Source organism: Capricornis sumatraensis, chromosome 6 (assembly GCF_032405125.1).
Source record: "Capricornis sumatraensis isolate serow.1 chromosome 6, serow.2, whole genome shotgun sequence".
Taxonomy (NCBI): Eukaryota; Metazoa; Chordata; class Mammalia; order Artiodactyla; family Bovidae; genus Capricornis; species Capricornis sumatraensis.
In genome coordinates, this window is record NC_091074.1 from 56200461 (window position 1) to 56221938 (window position 21478).

The 21478-nt window shown below is 37.7% G+C and overlaps 1 protein-coding gene across 2 annotated transcripts in view; it reads right to left on the bottom strand.

Annotated features, from left to right (window-relative positions):
- Positions 1-21478, bottom strand: part of ABHD17B (abhydrolase domain containing 17B, depalmitoylase) — a 44227-nt gene that overhangs the window by 22354 nt on the left and 395 nt on the right. The window contains exon 1 of one of the 2 annotated variants that reach the window (XM_068974130.1): positions 20842-20915. The exons of the other annotated variant lie outside the window; for it this stretch is intronic. The gene's annotated coding sequence lies outside the window, so the exon portion shown is untranslated. Of the gene's footprint in view, positions 1-20841; positions 20916-21478 lie in introns of those variants that run through there. 2 annotated transcript variants of the gene reach the window in all.

Consider the following 21478-nt stretch of genomic DNA (forward strand, 5'->3'; position numbering starts at 1 on the left):
GATCCACAAGTCAAAGGCTTTGGCATAGTCAATAAAGCAGAAGTGGATATTTTTCTGGAACTCTTTTGCTTTCTTGATGATCCAATGATGCTGGCAATTTGATCTCTGGTTCCTCTGCCTTTTCTAAATCCAACTTGAACATCTGGGAGTTCATGATTCATGTACTGTTGAAGCCTGGCTTGGAGAATTTTGAGCATTACTTTGCTAGCATATGAGTGAGTGCAATTGTGTTTGAGCATTCTTTGGCATTGGAATGAAAACAGACCTTTTCCAGTCCTGGGGCCACTGCTAAGTGTTCCAAATTTGCTGGCATATTGAGTGCAGCACTTTCACACCATCATCTTTTAGAATTTGAAATAGCTCAACTGGAATTCCATCACTTTCACTAGCTTTGTTGGTAGTGATGCATCCTAAGGCCCACTTGACTTTGCATTCCAGGATGTCTGGCTCTAGGTGAGTGATCACACCATCGTGGTTATCTTTTTTGTATAGTTCTTCTGTGTATTCTTGCCATCTTTTCTTAATATCTTCTGCTTCTGGTAGGTCCAGACCATTTCTGTCCTTTATTGTGCCCATCTTTGCATGAAATGTTCCCTCGGTATCTCTAATTTTCTTGACGAGATCTCTAGTCTTTCCCATTCTACTGCTTTCCTCTATTTCTTTGCACTGATCACTGAAGAAGGCTTTCTTATCTCTCCTTGCTATTCTTTGGAAGTCTGCATTCAAATGGGTATATCTTTCCTTTTCTTCTTTCCGTCTTTTCTTTTCTTAGCTATATTTCAGTGGCCTTCAAATGTGTAAGGACTCTAGGAAGTCTTTGGATACATTCTGCAATATTGTCAAATTTCTTTCTTAAAATGTACCCAAAATGGACTGCCAAACTGCTTTCAATGGTGGCATTAGTTTGCAGGAACATCTCTACAATCACCGATGGAGACCTGTCATTTTGATTAACTTTGATACTTAATATTCTGTTGAGATGTTTTTGAGTGGCAATGAATCTACAAATCAATTTGGGAAGAACTGAAATCTCTGAGTGTTTGTATTTCTGTATTCTACATTTATTTAATCTTTTAAAAAAATACCATATTCTAATTCTTTGCTAATGTATAGAAATGCAAAATATTTTTCTGTACTGAATCAGTATGAACATCAAGCTAGCAATAGTCCTTCATGCCCAGGTTGAAGGCATATCCCTAGGTCAGGAATAAATCGCTACCAGAATTATAATCTGGATTGTGTGCATTGCTAAAATGGAAAAAAGAAATTAAAGTCAGTAGTATAAAGTAGAAATTCCCATCTAAAGCTGAAAATATTAATTATATAAAAGTGAAATTTGGGATAGAATGAGCATTTATAGAACCAAGGGGTATAGGTAGGTTATAAGACTTGAAAACCAGATTTTTGAGAAGAGAGATTTCAGGTCATACTGTAATTGAATGTTTTGGATCCCCTTTTCTAAAAATTTGACATACAGATTCAGGGTTTACAGAACCACACACAGTCTTAATAGTGCTGTTAGTATCCAAGGTAATTTTCAGGTTTGATCCCAAGTTGATAGCACATTAATTGCTTTTGCATGAGATTGATTAAATAGTACCCAGCTCAGAACCATCCTGATAAGGGTTTGTCCAATATCAATTCTTAACTTTGTGTGTTTGTGGCTGCACCGTGAGGCATGCTATGGAGCTTCCCTGACCACGCATCAACCCTGCACCCTCTGCCATAGAAGCTCGGAGTCTTAACCACTGCGCCGCCAGAGAGGTCCCTGTCCCATGTCAATTCTTAGGAGAAATACATTATTACATGATCCAGATACACTGCCATTTGGGGGTAAAAGATGTTAACAAGAAACAGTTCTACCTTAGAACACTGAAAGGTGGTATGACAGATGCTGAGAGCTTGACACATTCTTCAAATTGAAAACGGAAGCAGTCCAAACTTGCATATATGTATTAAATATCAATTCCCAAAATAATAGGCTATTCTGCTAGATCAGCTCTAGATTTAGCGTCCTAAAAATGTTAATTTGGTGAAGGAGTGAAATTTAGGTTATTTAAATTAAGTTGGTTTTATCCTACTTATTTAATAAAGCAGTACAGAGAAGTAAAACAGATATAAATCTGTTTAAGCATACAAGGAAAAAACAGAAAACTACATGGTCTCAGGGTGGATCAGAGTACAATTTTAAGTGTTCCTACAGGCACTATTTGAAAGAGGTGTTTTTGTCAAGCACTGGGACAACCTGTGGGTTTCCCTGGTGGCTGAGCAGTAAAGAATCCATCTGCAATGCAGGAGATGTGGTCTCAATCCCGGGGTCAAGATCTGCTGGAGAAGGAAATGGCAACCGACTCTAGTACTCTTACCTGGAGAATCCCATGGACAGAAGAGCCTGGGGCTACAGAGCCATGGGGTCACAGAAGAGTCAGACATGACATAGGAACTAAGCAACAGCATTGGGACAATAGAACCACAGAATTGCATGAACATACAAGTTTATTCCTTGTATCAATCCCTGATGGCCGGGAGAAATATCAATAACCTCAGATATGCAGATGACACCACCCTTATGGCAGAAAGCGAAGAACTAAAGAGTCTTGACGAAAGTGAGAGAGGAGAGTGAAAAAGCTGGCTTAAAACTCAACATTCAGAAAACTAAGATTATGGCATCCGGTCCCATCACTTCATGGCAAACAGATGAGCAAACAGTGGAAACAGTGTCAGACTTTTATTTTTTGGGGCTCCAAAGTCACTGCAGATGGTGACTGCAATAATGAAATTAAAAGATACTTGCTCCTTGGAAGAAAAGTTATGACCAACCTAGATAGCATATTCAAATGCAGAGACATTACTTTGCCGACTAAGGTCCATCTAGTCAAGGCTATGGTTTTTTCAGTAGTCGTGTATGGATGTGAGAGTTGGACTGTGAAGAAAGCTGGGCACCGAAGAATTGATGCTTTTGAACTGTGGTGTTGGAGAAGACTCTTGCAAGTCCTTTGGACTGCAAAGAGATCCAACCAGTCCATCCTAAAGGAGATCAGTCCTGAATGTTCATTGGAAGGACTGATACTAAAGCTGAAGCTCCAATACTTTGGCCACCTCATGCAAAGGACTCATCTGAAAAGACCCTGATGCTGGGAAAGATTGAAGGCGGGAGGAGAAGGGGATGAAACAGGATGATATGGTTGGATGCCATCACTGGCTCAATGGACATGAGTTTGAGTAAATTCTGGGAGTTGGTGATGGACAGGGAGACCTGGTGTGCAGCAGTTCATGGGGTTGCAAAGAGTTGGACACAACTGAGTGAGTGAACTGAACTGATGTGGGGAATTCTGACATTTATGCAGCCTCAGTGCGAGTACAATATTTCTTAACAAATATCCCTACCTCTCTTTACACAGGTTGGGTAACAAGCCAGTCAATCGTTACTCGTATGGCCTTCAATCTGCCTATCAATATAAACCGCCACTTTCACCACTTCCTTTTATAGTGGTTGCCAGCTGCTTTTCTTTAGCTATACTCACCCGCAAGTAAAGGCTTGAAGAAATACTACCACTCCTAGGAAACGTGTAATCAACACCCAGTCACTATAATTTGTCAAAGTCAAAATAATTTGTGCTTAATATCTTTCTGGCCTCAACAAACAACATTTTGCCATTGTTTCTTCAAAGATGGAAATTTTGTGCAACTGGAATAACTATGTCAAAGAAGAAATGCTTATATGTCTAATTAAGGAAAATAAGAGCAACACATTGAATAGGCTAAGAGTCAGTTTTAACTCTTTAAGACCTTGGACATATCATTTAACTGCTTTGTTTCTTCATTTGAGACATACATGGTAATAGGCCTAATGTTCATTCAAGTCTGTTAATTCTTAAACTCGTGCTCTTTTGTAAATTGGTCATCGGAATTTTAATTGTATTATAATGAATGATACATATATTCATTATTAATAAACTGATGTTCTACATTGTTGAAAAAGATTCTGATGCTGGGAAAGATGGAAGGCAAAAGAAGGGGGTGGCAGAGGATGAGATGGTTAGATATCATCACTGAATCAATGGATATGAATTTGAGAAAACTCCGGGGGATAATGAAGGACAGGGAAGCGTGGTATGCTTCAATCCATGGGGTCCCAGAGTTGGACAGGACTTAGTAACTGAACAACAAAAGGTTCTACAGGGTCTTTTCATCTTATAAAAACGTTAAGTGCTATGTAATATGGGGTAGACTTTAAGCTTCAGGAATCAGACAAAAGTAGATAATACTTAGGAAAGACTTTATGAAGAAGTTATAATGTGATAGCCAATAGATATGATTTCCAAAAGGAGAGGGAAAACTCTCCAGGCTAGGAGAGCACTACAGATAAAAGTATCACAGTTAAGACACAACTAAGGCAAAGGGTACCTGGTGGAAAGGAAGAAAGACATCAGAGGAGGGGGAGGATCAGACAAGTGAGAAATTTAAAAAGTAAATCACCGTTTAACAATGTGTAGGAAACCGTTGTAGTTCTTTACACATAGAATAGAGAGTGATGCAGTCATTTAGGCAACTGCATATAGACCGACACTGACTTGGATTTACATTAGAATTTGACGGTACTGGTGACTCTGGAGCACAGTATCTTGTGTACTATATAAATCTTAAGCTTTCAAAAACAAACATCAAACAGGCATATCCTTCAAACTGCTACATGGAGGTATGTCAAACACATTATTTAGAAAGTAGAAAATTAATAAACAAATGGCTATATAGTGCAAAATGTATAAACCACACATCATTTAATTAAATATCAATATGTGACTACATTTAAAAGTAATTGTTTATAACTTTCTACCACACAAAATAAACTAAAACTAATCTTGATTTACTGGATATTTTATTTAATATAAATTTTGTCTTGGACTTCCCTGATGGTCCAGCAGTTAGGAATCCATGTGCCAATGCAGGGGACATGGGTTCCATCTCTGGTCTAGCAAGACCCCACAACCCACAGAGCAACCAAGCCTGCGTGCCACAACCACCGAGCCCGTGCTCCAGAGCTTGCATGGTGCATCCAAGAGTAGACCCTGCTCGCCACAACAATGAGAAAGCCCGAGAAAGCAACGGAGATCCAGAGCCTCCAAAAATAAATAAGTATTCTGAATAATTTGTCTTTAATTCTCCTTTTAATGAGGCAAGCAGCAAGTAAATATTGTAGACCTTTTTGTTGTTGTTGCGTTTTCTTTTAGAGATAATTTCTAGAATAGGTCTGAGAAGTATTTTAGTCAAAAGTGATAGAGAACAACGATGTTTCTGATATTGTATGCCAGAGAAAAGTAGGACAGAGGGAAGAACAGAAGCTTGCAAAAACCAGTTGAGGCACATCCTTGACATCTGATTTGAGAAGAATCTGATTGCTAGTTTCAGATACATGTCTAGTGTACCTCCAGTGTAAATACTTTTGTGGGAGAAGAAAGCAAGCATTAAAGATGGGTAATCCACTCACCCTTTCAAATGTCATCAATTGGGTTATTAAATACCACCTTAGGCATGAAATAGTAAACTCATCTAATAATTTTTGGCATTTCATACAATTTTTACCTTTTGAAGAAGTCTTATTTCACATTATATGTACCTCATTTTTATAAACTAAACGAATGGTAGAAACAACACCAACTCAGGAAATTAGGAAACTCAGTTTCCAGTTATAACTCAAGTGATCTCTTATGCTCCCAACTATCTCAGTTTTAATGTGAGAAGATTAAACTAAGAGATCTGGAGCTTTTCCAGCAAGAATATTTTATTATGCTAAATCCTCCTTCTCCTCTGTAACCTGCCTGGATTTGGGGCCATCATATCCCATGTTCACACTGTTGCTCTTTATGCAACTGGATATGATGCCTTTCCTCTCCTTGAACACACAGAAGGAAAAATCTGATTGTATACTCTACTAAAAAATAACAAAAATGTAAAAATAGTCTTTAAAATAGAACACTTCTAAAGAGAACACAAAATGTGAAACCTGCAGGAACATTACTAAAATTAAAACAGTATCAAACAGCAGGTAGTTTTCAATGAACTTGACCTCAATTATCATAAAATCTTTATAGTAAATAGAGAGTTCAATAGGGAAAAACAATCATTTTTTTGTCACCCTTAATTGTAGAACACATGTAATTCTTTTGATTTACTGAGGTTACCTTTCCCACTTTTTTGTAGTAATTCCTAGCTTTTACAAATGAAAGGACATACCAGGGTTACCAAGACAACAGAAGGAACAACTCAGAATGTGTGTGTAAACAAATAGAAAATATTTGAGAGTAAATGTGAATTTCATTCATATATTCTCCTAGCCTACAATTTCTTTTCTACATGACCAGATTACCTTGGTGAAGAACTCCTTGACTTGTAATAAAATCTATTTTATTACACTGTACTTGTAGGAAAATCTATTTTCTCCATAGGTGCTTAAAGGCCTTGTGTGATCTGGCCTTTCCCTACTTGTCCAAACTTATCTTGATACCTTCACCTCTATGATTGTAGTCTTCCACACCCTCTTTCAATTTCCTGAAAGCTGTATCCAACTGTACTTGCACACATGCATTGTTTGCTTCCTCTGACCTCTAGCATTCTGGTCTCAAATGCCACTTTTTCCAGAAATCTTGTACACCTCAAATCTTAATCATGTCATTCTTTTTCTTAGCATGCAGTTCTTTTCCTTTATAGGTGAATACTGCGCTTAATTGATTAATGCCTACTGTCTTTACTATGAGGTCAGTGACCATGTATTTTCTTCAGTAGTATACAGGCAGTATCTGATCAACAACAATATACTAATGCAATGAAAAAGATACAAGATTAAAGAAAATAAGAACTTGCAGCTATATCTAAAGACCTGACAGAATGTAAACTGAGATAATGCTAAATATAATTAAAATATTTTTGTTATTTTGAACCATGATTCACAACACCAGTGTATGTAATTTATGGCTTGAATCTTTCTGGAAACCATAATAATTGACAAATTATGTTTCTATTTACATTGTACTCTATGCATTAAAAAAACACCTTCTGATATATTTAAAATCCCTGGGAGAGGCAGTTAAATAAACAGACCAGTAAGTTAAGGATAATAACTACATGTACAATTTACTAATGTGCTAATGTTCTAACTGGCTAGTAATCATTATCTGGAAATTAGCAAATCCATTTCCTGATTATAAAGCTGCAACACTATATTTTTACATATTAAGCTCTTATCACCAGTGTCCTTGGACAAGGCTAGAAAATCCTTTTTAAAAGACTTATTTGAATGGTGGCAAAAAAAAAAAAAAAAAAAGAAAGTTGAAATGCTTCCCAGTTGATTAATTTGGGAAACATGGAGCCTAGTATTCATGAATTACTCTGAAGAGTTAATTTAAATTTTGTTTTGGCTAAAACTGAACATTCTCTTCTACTGACTGAGAGTTTCTTTTAAAATGAAATGTGTGCTACTACGAAGGATTTATACTCTTAAAGCATTCACTTTTAAATGATTTGGGTACTTACAAGAGTGATTTGTTCTTGCAGCCCCCAGGTAAAACATACTGTCCCTTAGTGATAAGATATCAGTTAGTGCCCCACTGTAAGCCCCTGAACACTAACTGTCCCCCTCTTATACATCCTCTTCCTGCTTTCCAGCGCAATCACGGGCAGCAGAACTTCAAACTTAAAGAGAACATGGAACTTAGCTCAGTTCACTTTGGTAGAAACTCTAAGACTAACGTTAAGTTACACATGTTGATTAAAGATGTACCATTGTAAGTTAGGCAATATTCTCCCTTCTACAAGCAAATGAGTTTATGCATATAGGATAATATTCCCAAAGTAGGACAAGGTAGGTAAGCAATGGTACAAGATCTGTTAGAGCAATTTGATTTTCTGTTTCTTAAAGTATTTAGACTTACAGTGGCTTTTAGCACTTCAAAAGATAACCTTATAAACAAATCCTAAAAATATCTAACAAATTTACAAAATAGTTTGTCAATTAATGCTTTGAATTTCTTGGAGTTGCTTTTGTTTATCAGTGATTTTATTAACTTCTTAAAAGTTTGGAAGTGAAAAACCCATAGAGATCAATTTGCAGCAAACCAAAATATGAAGTTTCTAATATGGAAGAAATACAATATTTAGTTCTTTTGAACACAAAACATTCAGCTATAATAACTGAAGCTTGTTATAAAATGGTAACACTGTACTGTACTTTTATATATCAAGTTTCATTTCATGAATCTTTGTTGGCATGGGTAGTGTAAGGACTGGTACTACCCTGTGATGGGCTTCCCAGGTGGCTAAGCAGTCAAGAATCTGCCTGCAATGCAGGTAACGTGGGTCAGGGAGATCCCCCGGAGGAGGGTACGGCAACTCATTCCAGTATTCCTTGCCTGTAGAATCCCTGGCATGCTTACGGTCCATGGGGTTGCAGAATTGGACATGACTGAAGCAACTGAGCACGCACGCACTAGCCTACACAAGTTTTTACCGTTCTTCAGCAAAATGAGAAGAGTTAAGGACAAAAGTAGTGAGTTAATAAATTAAGAGGGTTGCCATCTATTTAGAGATTAAATCCTTTTGACAATTTTCTAACAACAAACATTTTTTTTTCTGAAAAATGAAACTCTTGTAAAAAACCAAAAGTATGGTAATAGGTACTAAGTTTTTATTTTTGAAGTGACTGTACTGGGTGAAACTTACATTGGAAGCCTCTTCCCTCTTTTTGGAAATTTGGTTTGTCCCCTCAAAAATAAAAAATTTGAGAACTACTGGGCTTTAAAACTAGATACAAATGCAATCAAATCCCAGCTCAGTTACCTTCTAAGTTGTACAGCTTTAGATAAATTACAGTACTTCTCTGTGCCTCAATCTTATTAATATTTGTAAACTGTGCAGAGTCGCTGGGAACAATAAATGAGACATCTGAATTCCTGCTATGCTAGATGCAGAAACAGATGTTCTTCACTACTTGGAGAATGCAGGCACGTATCTGATCTCTTTCTGGACCCTAGAAATCAATCAAATCCTGACTTCCTTCTCACTGCTAAGTGTTCTTTCTTCATGACCAACTTCTCCACACATATCCTGGAAGGTTCAATGTGTCTGTTCAGAGACCCTGCTTTATCCTTGCTGATGTTTCCTTTATCTTCAGCTTCTCCTGCTCTTCTATTCATTTCTACTATCTATAAACATATTCAAGAGTCTCCTCTTTAAAAAAAAAGTATGTATATATATCTAGATTCTACTACTTCTCTGACTATCTTTCAGAATCAAACTTCTCTACTCATATTTTCCACTATTTCCCATGAGGCCCAAAATGAATTGTGACCTAACATCTATCATAAAGTTGTTGATTGTTCGGGATTACTGGTAACTTCATAATTTCAAGTGCATTGGGTATTTCTTAGTCTTCCAATTACACAATCATTTGTGGAATTAAACACCATTGTGCTCTCCTCTCCTTGAAATTAGGTTTTTCTGGTGATCTTTCAAAGGTTGTACCATTATTATTAATAGGCCTTCTAGGTAGTGCAGTGGTAAAGAATCTGCCTGTCAATGCAGGAGACATAAGATATGCAGGTTCAATCCCCTGGAGTAGGGAATGGCAACCTACTCCAGTATTCTTGCCTGGAAAATTCTATGGACAGAAGAGCCTGGCGGATTACAGTCCATGGGGTCACAAAGAGTAGGACATGACTGAGCACACACTATTATTATTATTACTATTATTTACAGATCGGCTTCTTTTATCTTCCGCTTATCTTTTGTTTAACTCACCCAAATCCAGGCTTCATCTACCACTTTGGTCTTCCTTTGTCTTCCTGTCTCTTGTTCTCAGCCATATCCCTGGCTTCAACTATCACTTATACACCAATGGTGTCTAAACCTAAGTCTTTAGCACAGACCTCTCTCTTAAGCTAGAGACCCTGAATATCTAAATCCAGACTTCCTTCCCTCCTCCTCCCTCTCCCTTTTATTCTTCTAATTCAATCAAGGCCCAACTCCTACGTATCTCTCCATCACCTAAGTCACATCTTAGCTCAACTACTTTTCAATTTAATGTCATAAAGTCACTCAGAAATATCTTATCTTACACTCCTCTAATACACATGCTACACTGCTGTCAAGCGATTTCACATTTTTATTTAAAATTCTTCAGTGGGTCTTATATTGCTCTTGAAGTGAAGTTGCTCAGTTGTGTCCGACTCTCTGCGACCCCATGGACTATAACCTACCAAGCTCCCCTGTCCATGGGATTTTCCAGGCAATAGTACTGGAGTGGATTGCCATTTCCTTCTCCAGGGGATCTTCCCGACCCAGGGGTTGAACCCGGGTCTCCGGCATTGCAGACAAACGCTTTACCATCTGAGCCACCAGGGAAGCTCTTGGATAACCCTAAATTCTTTACCATGTCATACATGATTGATTCACCCTCTTCCCTTCCTTTTAACTCAGCAGGGGCCACAGGATTGAAAAAGGTCAGTTTTCATTCCAATCCCAAAGAAAGGCAATTGCCAAAGAATGCTTAAACTCTCGCACAATTGAACTCATCTCCAACGCTGGCAAAGTAATGCTTAAAATTCCCCAAGCGAGGTTTCAACAGTACATGCAACGGGAACTTCCAGATGTTCAAGCTGGATTTAGAAAAGGCAGAGGAACCAGAGATCAAATTGCCAACATCTGCTGGATCATAGAAAAAGCAAGAGTTCCAGAAAAACATCTACTTCTGCTTTATTGTCCATGCCAAAACAAACCCTTTGATTGTATGGGTCACAACAAAACTGTGGGAAATTCTGAAAGAGATGGGAATACCAGACCACCTAACCTGCCTCCCGAGAAATCTGTATGCAGGTTAAGAAGCAACAGTTAGAACTGGACATGGAACAACAGACTGGTTCCAAATAGGGAAAGCAGAACGTCAAGGCTGTGTATTGTCACCCTGCTTATTTAATTTATATGCAGAGTACATCATGTGAAATGCAGGGCTGGATGAAGCACAAGCTGGAATCAAGATTGTCAAAAGAAATATCAATAACCTCAGATATGCAAATGATACCACCTTTATGGCAGAAAACAAAGAGGAATTGAAGAACCTCTTGATCAAAGTGCAAGAGGACAGTGAAAAAGCTGACTTAAAACTCAACATTCAAAAAATAAAGATCATGGCATCTGATCCCATCACTTCCTGGCAAATAGATGGGGAAACAAGGGAAAGTGTGGCAGACTTTATTTTCTTGGGCTTCAAAATCACTGCAGATGGTGACTACAGCCATGAAATTAAGAAGTTTGCTCCTTGGAGGAAAATCTATGACCAACCTAGACAGCATATTAAAAAGCAGAGACATTACTTTGCCAACAAAGATCCATCTAGTCAAAGCTATGGTTTTTCCAGTAGTCATTTTATGAATGTGAGAGTTACACCATAAAGAAAGTGAGCGCCAACGAATTGATGCTTTTGAACTGTGGTGATGGAGAAGACTCTTGAGAGTCCCTTGGACTGCAAGGAGATCCAACCAGTCCATCCGAAAGGAAATCAGTCCTGAATATTCATTGGAAGGACTGATGCTGAACCTCCAACACTTTGGCCACCTGACGCAAATAACTGACTCACCGGAGAAGACCCTGATGCTGGGAAAGATCGAAGGTGGGAGAAGAAAGGGACCATGGAGGGTAAGATGGTTGGATGGCACCACCAACTCGATAGACATGAGTTTGAGCAAACTCCGGGAGTTGGTGATGGAGTAGAAAGCTGTGCTGTAGTCCACTGGGTTGCAAAGAGTTGGACATGACTGAGTGACTGAACTGATACTTCCCTTCCTAGTATCTATCCTTATTTCTGAGCAATTTCCTTTCCATTCATTCTACTAAACATTTAGATAATCTCTTAGGGGCAACTTTTGTGTGAGTGCATACGCATGAATTAGGTCATAAAAGCAAAACTTCTCATGGATTTTAACAAATAAAAAAATTGAAAGCCATTACCCTAGGGAATTCTATCAGAATGTATATTTAAAGGTCCTCCTCACTCACATTGACTTCACCGCCCCAAATCTTCATTAATAAAAGTGACATTGAGGTCTGTTAAAAAGCTGTGAATGAAATGTAACTTGTAGTGTTTCAGATTTATAAGCTTGCCAAACCAAGTTACTGAATGGCATTATTTTCTTCTTGATAGCTGATGTGTGGAAATTAACTTTTTACTTTAAGTGAAGATGGCAAAGCTGAAGAGTGAAAAATTATCAGTACACCAAGCAGGATACTAATCAGAAACAAAAAATCTAGGTCAGTCTGCTAATGGCATTTTGGGGGAAATATTATTACAGGAATTATTTCAATTGATTTTAATTTTCAAAGCACATTTAAGAATAATCTAAAATCAGAAGTCAATCAAATTTGTTGCAATTGGTAAACTGATAATGTCTTCTATTTTTGTTCCTGGAGGCATTTGCTTTTATTTCAGGTTTGTTGGGATTGGAATGGAGACCTGCCTATACCAAGTTACAACGTTTTTTTCAACCCCCATTCTTCTTCATCCTGACCTACGTCAAGCATATACTTAGGCTCTTAATCCTATTCTTTTACTGTGGCTACCTTCTAAAAATAAATCTTAGTTATGCCAAGACAGACATAATGAAAATGATTTCTTTGCAATATGTATTTTAAGGGTAAAACCCTCTAACTCTATTGCCAATTCTAGTACCACCTTCTTACACACTGTAAGAAGCTTTACAGGGAAAACTGAAAATAAAGTCATAACTAAAAGAGCATTTGCATCTAATGATTTTCTAAAGGCCACTAATTTAACAATATAACAAACTACATATTTTTGCTCTTTTGCTTTAGAGAGAGTCAACTTAGCAATACTGTAGAAAGGAAAAAAGAGCATAGAGAAAATATAACCATAATCAGATTTGGCCCAGATTCTCCTTGACTTTTTGTGTAACTTTATGCCATTTAGCAGTTTCAATTCCTTTAAGTGCAAGATGATACATTTCTACCACGTCTATCACAAAAATGATGTGTGGAGATTAATGAGCTAATGTCTATAATACAATTTGAAGCTCTAGCATAAAGACACTATAAATAAAAACACTTTTCAACAAATCTGCATGAAATAATTTTCAAATAAAAAAAAGTTTAAAGGAAGGCTACAAATGACTATATATTAATGATATATATTATTGGGTTGGCCAAAAAGGTTGTTCGGGATTTTCCATAAGACAGTACGGAAAACCTGAATGAACGTTTTGGCCAACCCAATACTACAATGACTGGCTCTTCTCATTATTTCACAGGAGGTGAGATAAAATTTATCAACTGACACAGGTTATTATATATACTATGACAAATGCTATGAAATAAAGTAGAGTGGTACATGAAATCTACATGGTGAGAGATGAAGGAAGGAGGTAGGTGTTTTACTTGTTATCTCCTTTTATCTTTTTCAAAATTTTCAGTTGAGTTCAGTCATTCAGTTGTATCTGACTCTTTGTGACTCCATGGACTGCAGCGCACCAGGCCTCCCTGTCCATCACCAACTCACAGAATTTACTCAAACTCAAGTCCATTGAGTCGGTGATGCTATCCAACCATCTCATCCTCTGTCGTCCCCTTCTCTTCCCACCTTCAATCTTTCCCAGCGTCAGAGTCTTTTCAAATGAGTCAGCTCTTCGCATCAGGTGGCCAAAGTACTGGCGTTTCAGCTTCAACAGCAGTCCTTCCAATGAACATTCAGGACTGATTTCCTTTAGAATGGACTGGCTGGATCTCCTTGCAGTCCAAGGGGCTCTCAGTGAGAGTCTTCTCCAATACCACAGTTCAAAAGCATCGATTCTTCGGTGCTCAGCTTTCTTTATAGTCTAACTCTCATATCCATACATGACTACTGGAAAAACCATAGCCCTGACTAGATGGATCTTTGTTGGCAAAGTCATGTCTCTACTTTTTAACATGCTGTTTTAAATTTTATATTTATTCATTTATTTGCCTGCACTGGGTCTTAGCTGAGGCATGTGGGATCTAGTTCTCTGACCAGGAATCAAACCCAATTCCCCTGCAATGGGAATGGGTTGGCTCAGTCACTGGACCACCAGGGAAGTCCCTCCCTTAATCTTAACAATACTTTTCTCAGAATATCATCTTTCTATATATGAAGAAATCAGGGCTTCAGGTTGTTATGTCAGTCAACTTGTCCAAGTCCATCCTCTTATTAAATGGGAGAGCCAGAACACAGCTTTAACTTAACACTATATTCTGTCCACTCTTCCAAGATTATGTGCATGGTCAAGGCCCTCACTGCATCTCTCACATTTCCGCTTATTCTCCCCTTCTCAAAGGTCAAAACTGCCTCATTTGATTCCCCCTTCCCACTCTCTACCTTTTCTTTAAAAGTATTTATCACTTTCTAACATATTAGATATTTATTATGCATATTGTGTATAATCCTCTGCTAGGTGGTACATTAGTGAGGAAATCTTTGCTTGTTTTGTTTGCAGATGCACCTCCTCAAACCTAGAACAGTGATTGATACTCAGTAGACACTGGCCCATTCTTCCTTTCCCTTTTTTCATCTTTAACTGTATGAGGATGTGTTTAACCATTTTCACCTTTAATTCCGGGGAAAACAAATAAGGATCATAAGTATTCTTTAAAATATTCTAGTCAGAATAAAAAGAGATGACAAGACACGTTAAACTGTAAAATGTAGCGATGCAGATGATGAAAGATTAGTACCTAAGAGTACCTGATCATTTTCAGTGATGTTTTAGATGATGAATGTGAGGCAGACATGAATAAAAAGGAATCAGAGTACTCTAAAAGCAGTAGTTCTCAAAGCTTTTATTAAAATCCAGTCAAATTTTTTTTAAAAGTTGGAATGATAAGGGTTATCAAATTTTAATCTTCCCACAAAATGATGTTACAAACTAAATATAATCTCTATCACTATAATTTCATAAGAGCACATTAACATAAAAATAATTTCAGTATAAAGGGTAGTCATTTTTATTAAGTAAATTTAGATTCACAAATATCTCATTATATAAAAACAGCTCCACATGTACTTAACATCTAAATGTGAGAAAGTAAAACTTTTACAACAAACCATAACAATCTTTACATCTCAAGTTACTTCCTTTACAGAGAAAAAGTATCATCATGAGAGAATAAATTTGCCATTAAAATTAAGAATGTCTAGTCATCAAAAGATACCTTATTTAAAATGAAAAGGCATTGTAAAGACTAGAAAATATTTCTAAAGCCTACTAAGTACTATTATCCTAAATACATAAAAAGTACTTACAAATCAATAAAATAATCTCAAAGAAAAACAGAATAGGCAATTCATAGAAAAGGAATATGAATCGCTGAAAACCAAGTTAAAGTGTTCTTAACTACACAACTAACTGGGGAAGATACATGAAAATTACAATGAGCTAACATTTCATATTCCTTACAATGTCAAAATTTAAGAAGCCTTAAGTATTTGGAATACTAAATTTAACTCAGATGACCATTATATCTACTACTATGGGCAGGAATCCCTTAGAAGAAATGGAGTAGCCATCATACTCAACCAAAGAGTCCGAAATGCAGTAGTTGAATGCAATCTCAAAAACGACAGAATGATCTGTTCATTTCCAAGGCAAACTATTCAACATCACGGTAATCCAAGTTTATGCCCCAACCCGTAATGCTGAAGAAGCTGAAGCTGAACGGTTCTATGAAGACCTACAAGATCTTCTAGAACTAACATCTCCAAAAGATGTCCTTTTCATTACAGGGACTGGAATGCAAAAGTAGGAAGTCAAGAAATACCTGGAGTAACAGGCAAATTTGGCCTTGGAGTACAGGATGAGGCAGGGCAAAGGCTAATAGAGATTTGCCAATAGAATACACTGGTCATAGCAAACACCCTCTTCCAACAACACAAGAGAAGACTTTACACATGGACAGCACCAGATGGTCAACACCGAAATCGTATTGATTATATTCTTTGCAGCCAAAATGGAGAAGCTCTATACAGTTAGCAAAAACAAGACCGGGAGCTGACTGTAGCTCATTCATGAACTCCTTATTGCCAAATTCAGACTTAAATTGAAGAAAGTGGGAAAAACCACTAGACCATTCATGTATGACCTAAATCAAATCCCTTATGATTATACGGTGGAAGTGAGAAATAGATTTAAGGACCAGATCTGATAGACAGAGTGCCTGATGAACTATGGACGGAGGTTTGTGACATTGTACAGGAGACAGGAATCAAGACCATCCCCAAGAAAAAGAAATGCTAAAAAGCAAAATGGCTGTCTGAGGAGGCCTTACAAAAAGCTGTGAAAAGAAGATAAGTGAGAAGCAAAGGAGAAAAGGAAAGATATACCTATTTGAATGCAGAGTTCCAAAGAATAGCAAGGAGAGATAAGAAAGCCTTCCTCAGTGATCAATGCAAAGAAATAGAGGAAAGCAATAGATTAGGAAAGACTAGAGATCTCTTCAAGAAAAATCAGAGATACCAAGGGAACATTTAATGCAAAGACGGGCTCAATGAAGGACAGAAATGGTATGGACCTAAAAGAAGCAGAAGATATTAAGAAGAGGTGGCAAGAATACATAGAAGAACTATACAAAAAAGATCTTCACGACCCAGATAATTGCGATGGTGTGATCACTCACCTAGAACCAGGCATCCTGGAATGTGAAGTCAAGGGGGGCCTTAGGAAGCATCACTACGAACAAAGCTAGTGGAGGTGATGAAATTCCAGTTGAGCTATTTCAAATCCCAAAATGATGCTGTGAAAGTGCTGCACTCAACATGTCAGCAAATTTGGAAAAATCCTGTGGCCACAGGATTGGTCAGTTTTCATTCCAATCCCAAAGAAAGGCAATGTCAAAGAATGCTCAAACTACCACACAATTGCACTCCTCTCACACACTAGTAAAGTAATGCTCAAAATTCTCCAAGCCAGGCTTCAGCAGTACATGAACCATGAACTTCCAGATGTTCAAGTTGGTTTTAGAAAAGGCAGAGGAACCAGAGATCAAATTGCCAACATCCACTGGGTCATCAAGAAAGCAAGAGAGTTCCAGAAAAACATGTATTGCTGCTTTATTGACTATGCCAAAGCCTTTGACTGTGTGGATCACAACAAACTGGAAACTTCTGAAAGAGATGGGAATACCAGACCACCTAACCTGCCTCTTGAGAAATCTGTATTCAGGTCAGGAAGCACCAGTTAGAACTGGACATGGAACAACAGACTGGTTCCAAATAGGAAAAGGAGTACGTCAAGGCTGTACATTGTCACCCTGCTTATTTAACTTCTATGCAGAGTACATCATGAGAAACTCTGGACTGGAAGAAACACAAGCTGGAATCTAGATTTCCGGGAGAAATATCAATAACCTCAGACATGCAGATGACACCACCCTTATGGCAGAAAGTGAAGAGGAACTCAAAAGCCTCTTGATGAAAAAAAATTGGAGAGTGAAAAAGTAGGGTTAAAGCTCAACATTCAGAAAACTAAGATTATGGCATCTGGTCGCATCACTTCATGGCAAACAGATGGGGAAACAGTGGAAACCCTGAGAGACTATTTTTTTGGGCTCCAAAATCACTGCAGATGGTGACTGCATGTATGAAATTAAAAGATGTTTACTCCTTGGGAGGAAAGTTATGACCAACCTAGATAGCATATTAAAAAGCAGAGACATTACTTTGCCAACAAAGGCCCGTCTAGTCAAGGCTATGGTTTTTCTAGTATTCATGTATGAATGTGAGAGTTGGAGTATAAAGAAAGCTGAGTGCTGAAGAATTGATGCTTTTGAACTGTGGTGTTGGAGAAGACTCTTGAGAGTCCCTTGGACTGCAAGGAGATCCAACCAGTCCATCCTAAAGGAAATCAGTCCTGGGTGTTCATTGGAAGGACTGATGCTGAAGCTGAAACTCCAATACTTTGGCCACCTGATGCAAAGAGCAGACTCATTTGAAAAGACCCTGATCCTGGGAAAGATTGAAGGCAGGAGGAGAAGGGGATATCGGAGGATGAGGTGGTTGGATGGGATCACCGACTCAATGGACATGAGTTTGGGTAAACTCCGCGAGATGGTGATGGACAGGGAGGCCTGGTGTGCTGCAGTTCATGGGGTTGCAATGAGTCGGACACAACTGAGTGAATGAACTGAAGTATTTGGAAGGTGGAGAAACAGACCCTTTCATTCATTACTGATATACTCTGGAGAGAAAACTGATTGTATCTAAGGAAGGCGAAGAAGCAGCTCCTATCCTGTGTTCCAGCAGTCTAATACTATTGATAGATTTATATCCCAAGGCAATCTTTCTCAATAATGGCTTTGTAGTTGTAACAAATGGGGGGCACTACTGAATAGATGCCAGGGACACGACGCACTCATGGTATGTAAAGATAATGCTGCCCCATGTCCAGTGACTTCTGAACATTCTGCTGCACACTCATTTAAGCGACCAGAAGGAAAAACTACGGTCAGATATTAATTAATAGGACTTAACACAAAGTATAGTTGCATTGTTTTAACAAAATTAAGATGTAAAAGAGTGCAACCCCTGTTTAAAGAGAGAAGACTGCGTTTTTATTTTTGTTCAAACTTTACTGAAATTATATTTATTTCAGAAACTTATCAAATCAAATCCCTCTATCGGTATTCCAGCGGTCAATTCAACACATCTGTTTAATCTGCTTTAGCAGCTGTCCTAGTCAAGGTGATCCCATCTGTTCAAAGTATCTGACTACTACTATTTCTTCTAGCAGTGCCTCTTAGACTTCTAGGTACACTCAGTTCACCTGGGAATCCTGTTAATATTCAGTATCTTAGTTATTAGGGTAGGACCTGAGGTCCTGATTTCTAACCGACCCCCAGAATTCTGATGTTTTTGGTCTATTATCACACGTGGTAGCAAGAATACAATGTGGTTGAACCTGAGCATTTCACAGTGCAATACATTACTTTGTTGTAAATTCTTTATTTTAGTAAGCATATTACTTTATTTAAAATACCAACTGAAGTTTATTATTATGAATTTCATTTAGGACAGTATTGAGGAGGTTGTAAAATATTTCTATAAAAATGAGATATAGTTTCAAGAGTCACTCTGGAGGAAGTCTTCTACTTTATCTAAATAAATATATACAAGAATATTCCCTACACTGTGTTTAATAAGAAAACAATTGAAAACCACTAAAATCACTAACAGAAACTTGATATAGTCACATAATAAAACACAAACAAATGACAACAATAATTAACTAGAGCTACCTGAATCAGCACAGATAAATCTTGGCTTGTTCAGTGAAGAAAGCAAGCTACAGATATAAAAAACATACTTAAACAGTCTCAAAGCAATAAAAGAAAACCCATATAATGTTCATGGATATAAAGGTATGTAGTAATGTATAAACACATGGATAGGAAGGATGCATGTCAATTTGGGGTTTGTGGTTGGGAGTGTGGAAATAGGATTTAAGAGGGGTACCAAGTATAGGGGAAGCTTTGTTTTGTAGTTATAACTTTACCTTGGATATAGTAGAAATAAAATCTATCAGTAAATAAAGCAACCAACTCAATCTATCACTCTACTTGCTTGTCATCACTGATTCTAAAGATATGACACCAAATTATATATTCTTAACATTGGAGAAAATTAGAGTTTATCATTCCTAAGTGATAGCATATGGATAGAGTTTCCCTATTATAACTACGTTTATCCTAATTCTTCACCAAGGAAGTGAAATTCATAATACGAAAACAAACTTAGAGAATTGCATTAAAAAGCACTGTTATTCACTAAAACAACCAATGTCACATAACCAGAAGAACTGTTGGTTCCCACTGCCCTTTCTACACAGTGAGCAGGTGGCATATTTTATTAGCCCTATATCACAGATGGAGAAACTGACTCAGATGTGAGATAGCATGCCTGGAGTTGCAGACCAATTCAGTGACAAAACTTGGAACAGACACAGCCTATTTCTTCTGTGTTCATTAAATTGTCCAAAACATTACATTGCCATGATGCTTTATGGTAATTCTCCTTGTCACAGGAAATAGAATATTCTCTGTCAGAGGTCATACACATTTCAAAGCAGGCAAAGATACTCAAGGAGCAAGCCACTGATCAACTACAGTACTGCACAGCAACAGACAAAATTAAAACTGCCTAGCCTGCTAAAAATCTAATCCTATCCTTGCCAATTAACCTTATTAATACTAGAGTAGGAGAAAAGAGAGGTCAAAATATGGGTGAGGGTGCTATTTATTTCCTCCTGGATCTCAAGTAATATAGTAATTATTGCCCAACAGGGACCTTATTTCTTTTTTAAGTTGAAGCATGGCTATCTCCACTGCTCTTCTCTAAGCTAGCCTCCACTCCTACTTTCAACAAGCAAAGAACTGGGTACCCAATTAGAACACTGTCAATTATGATAATTACCAAAATATTGGGTATGATTAGCTATTAGATAAATCATCCAAATGAGTTTATGCTATAAACATATGAGACAAACTCTTTACCAAAAAAAGCTCATCATATTATGTCTTCTTGTTAATGTAAGCTTGACGAATGCTATTACAACATGTACCTGGCTTTTTACTCAGATTCATTAGGTAGTTTTAAACGCTGACACAAGAACTCCAAAATTCTTTTTACTTATTGGAGCCTTAAAAAAAAAAAAAATCAATGAATTATCTTGCGGATCAAGGAACTGTATATTGTAAAAAAACTATTAAACATGAATACCTTTTCATAAGCTAAGAGCAAAAAATTAAAGGTCACCCTCCCTGCATTCCGTTACTCACTCTTCTGCTTAACAAATACAGTTCACACCGACTTTGATAAATCAACGTGTCGTTTTTGAAAGTTGTGTCCTGGTATTGGCAGAAATCACCATGGATCAAAGCTCTGAACATTTCTTTAAAAAAAAAAAAAAGCCAGGGTTAAACTCTCTTCTTTAAAACACCTCTTCACAACAGTACAACCTAACCTGACAGAACTTTTCGTTTCAGGGTTCAAAAATATTCCAACAAAACACTAATTTTTCAATTCAAAAACAATTCCTGATGGGCTTATCCTAGAGTTCGAGTGAAGCTCGATCATCGAGAGAAAAAGACCCTAGAACAGCCGGACCAGAACACACAAATCACCAAGGACCCGGCATGATTCGATCTAAAAATGAAGGCTGGCACATTCGAGGACATTCAGGAGACAGTTTTCAGGAGACACGAATTTCACAATGAGCGAGGGTGGGAATGTGAACCTGATCCCATCTTTCCGTCCACAGGGCGAAGAGCAAAAGATGAAATGAGACTTCTCTGCAAGGAGGACCCAAAACCTTCCCCAATCGATCTGTCCGTCCCTCTCCCGCCCTCCGACTCCCGCAGCCTCATCGACCGCAGACTTTCCTACCTCTCCCCTTCACCGAACCAACAATCTTCT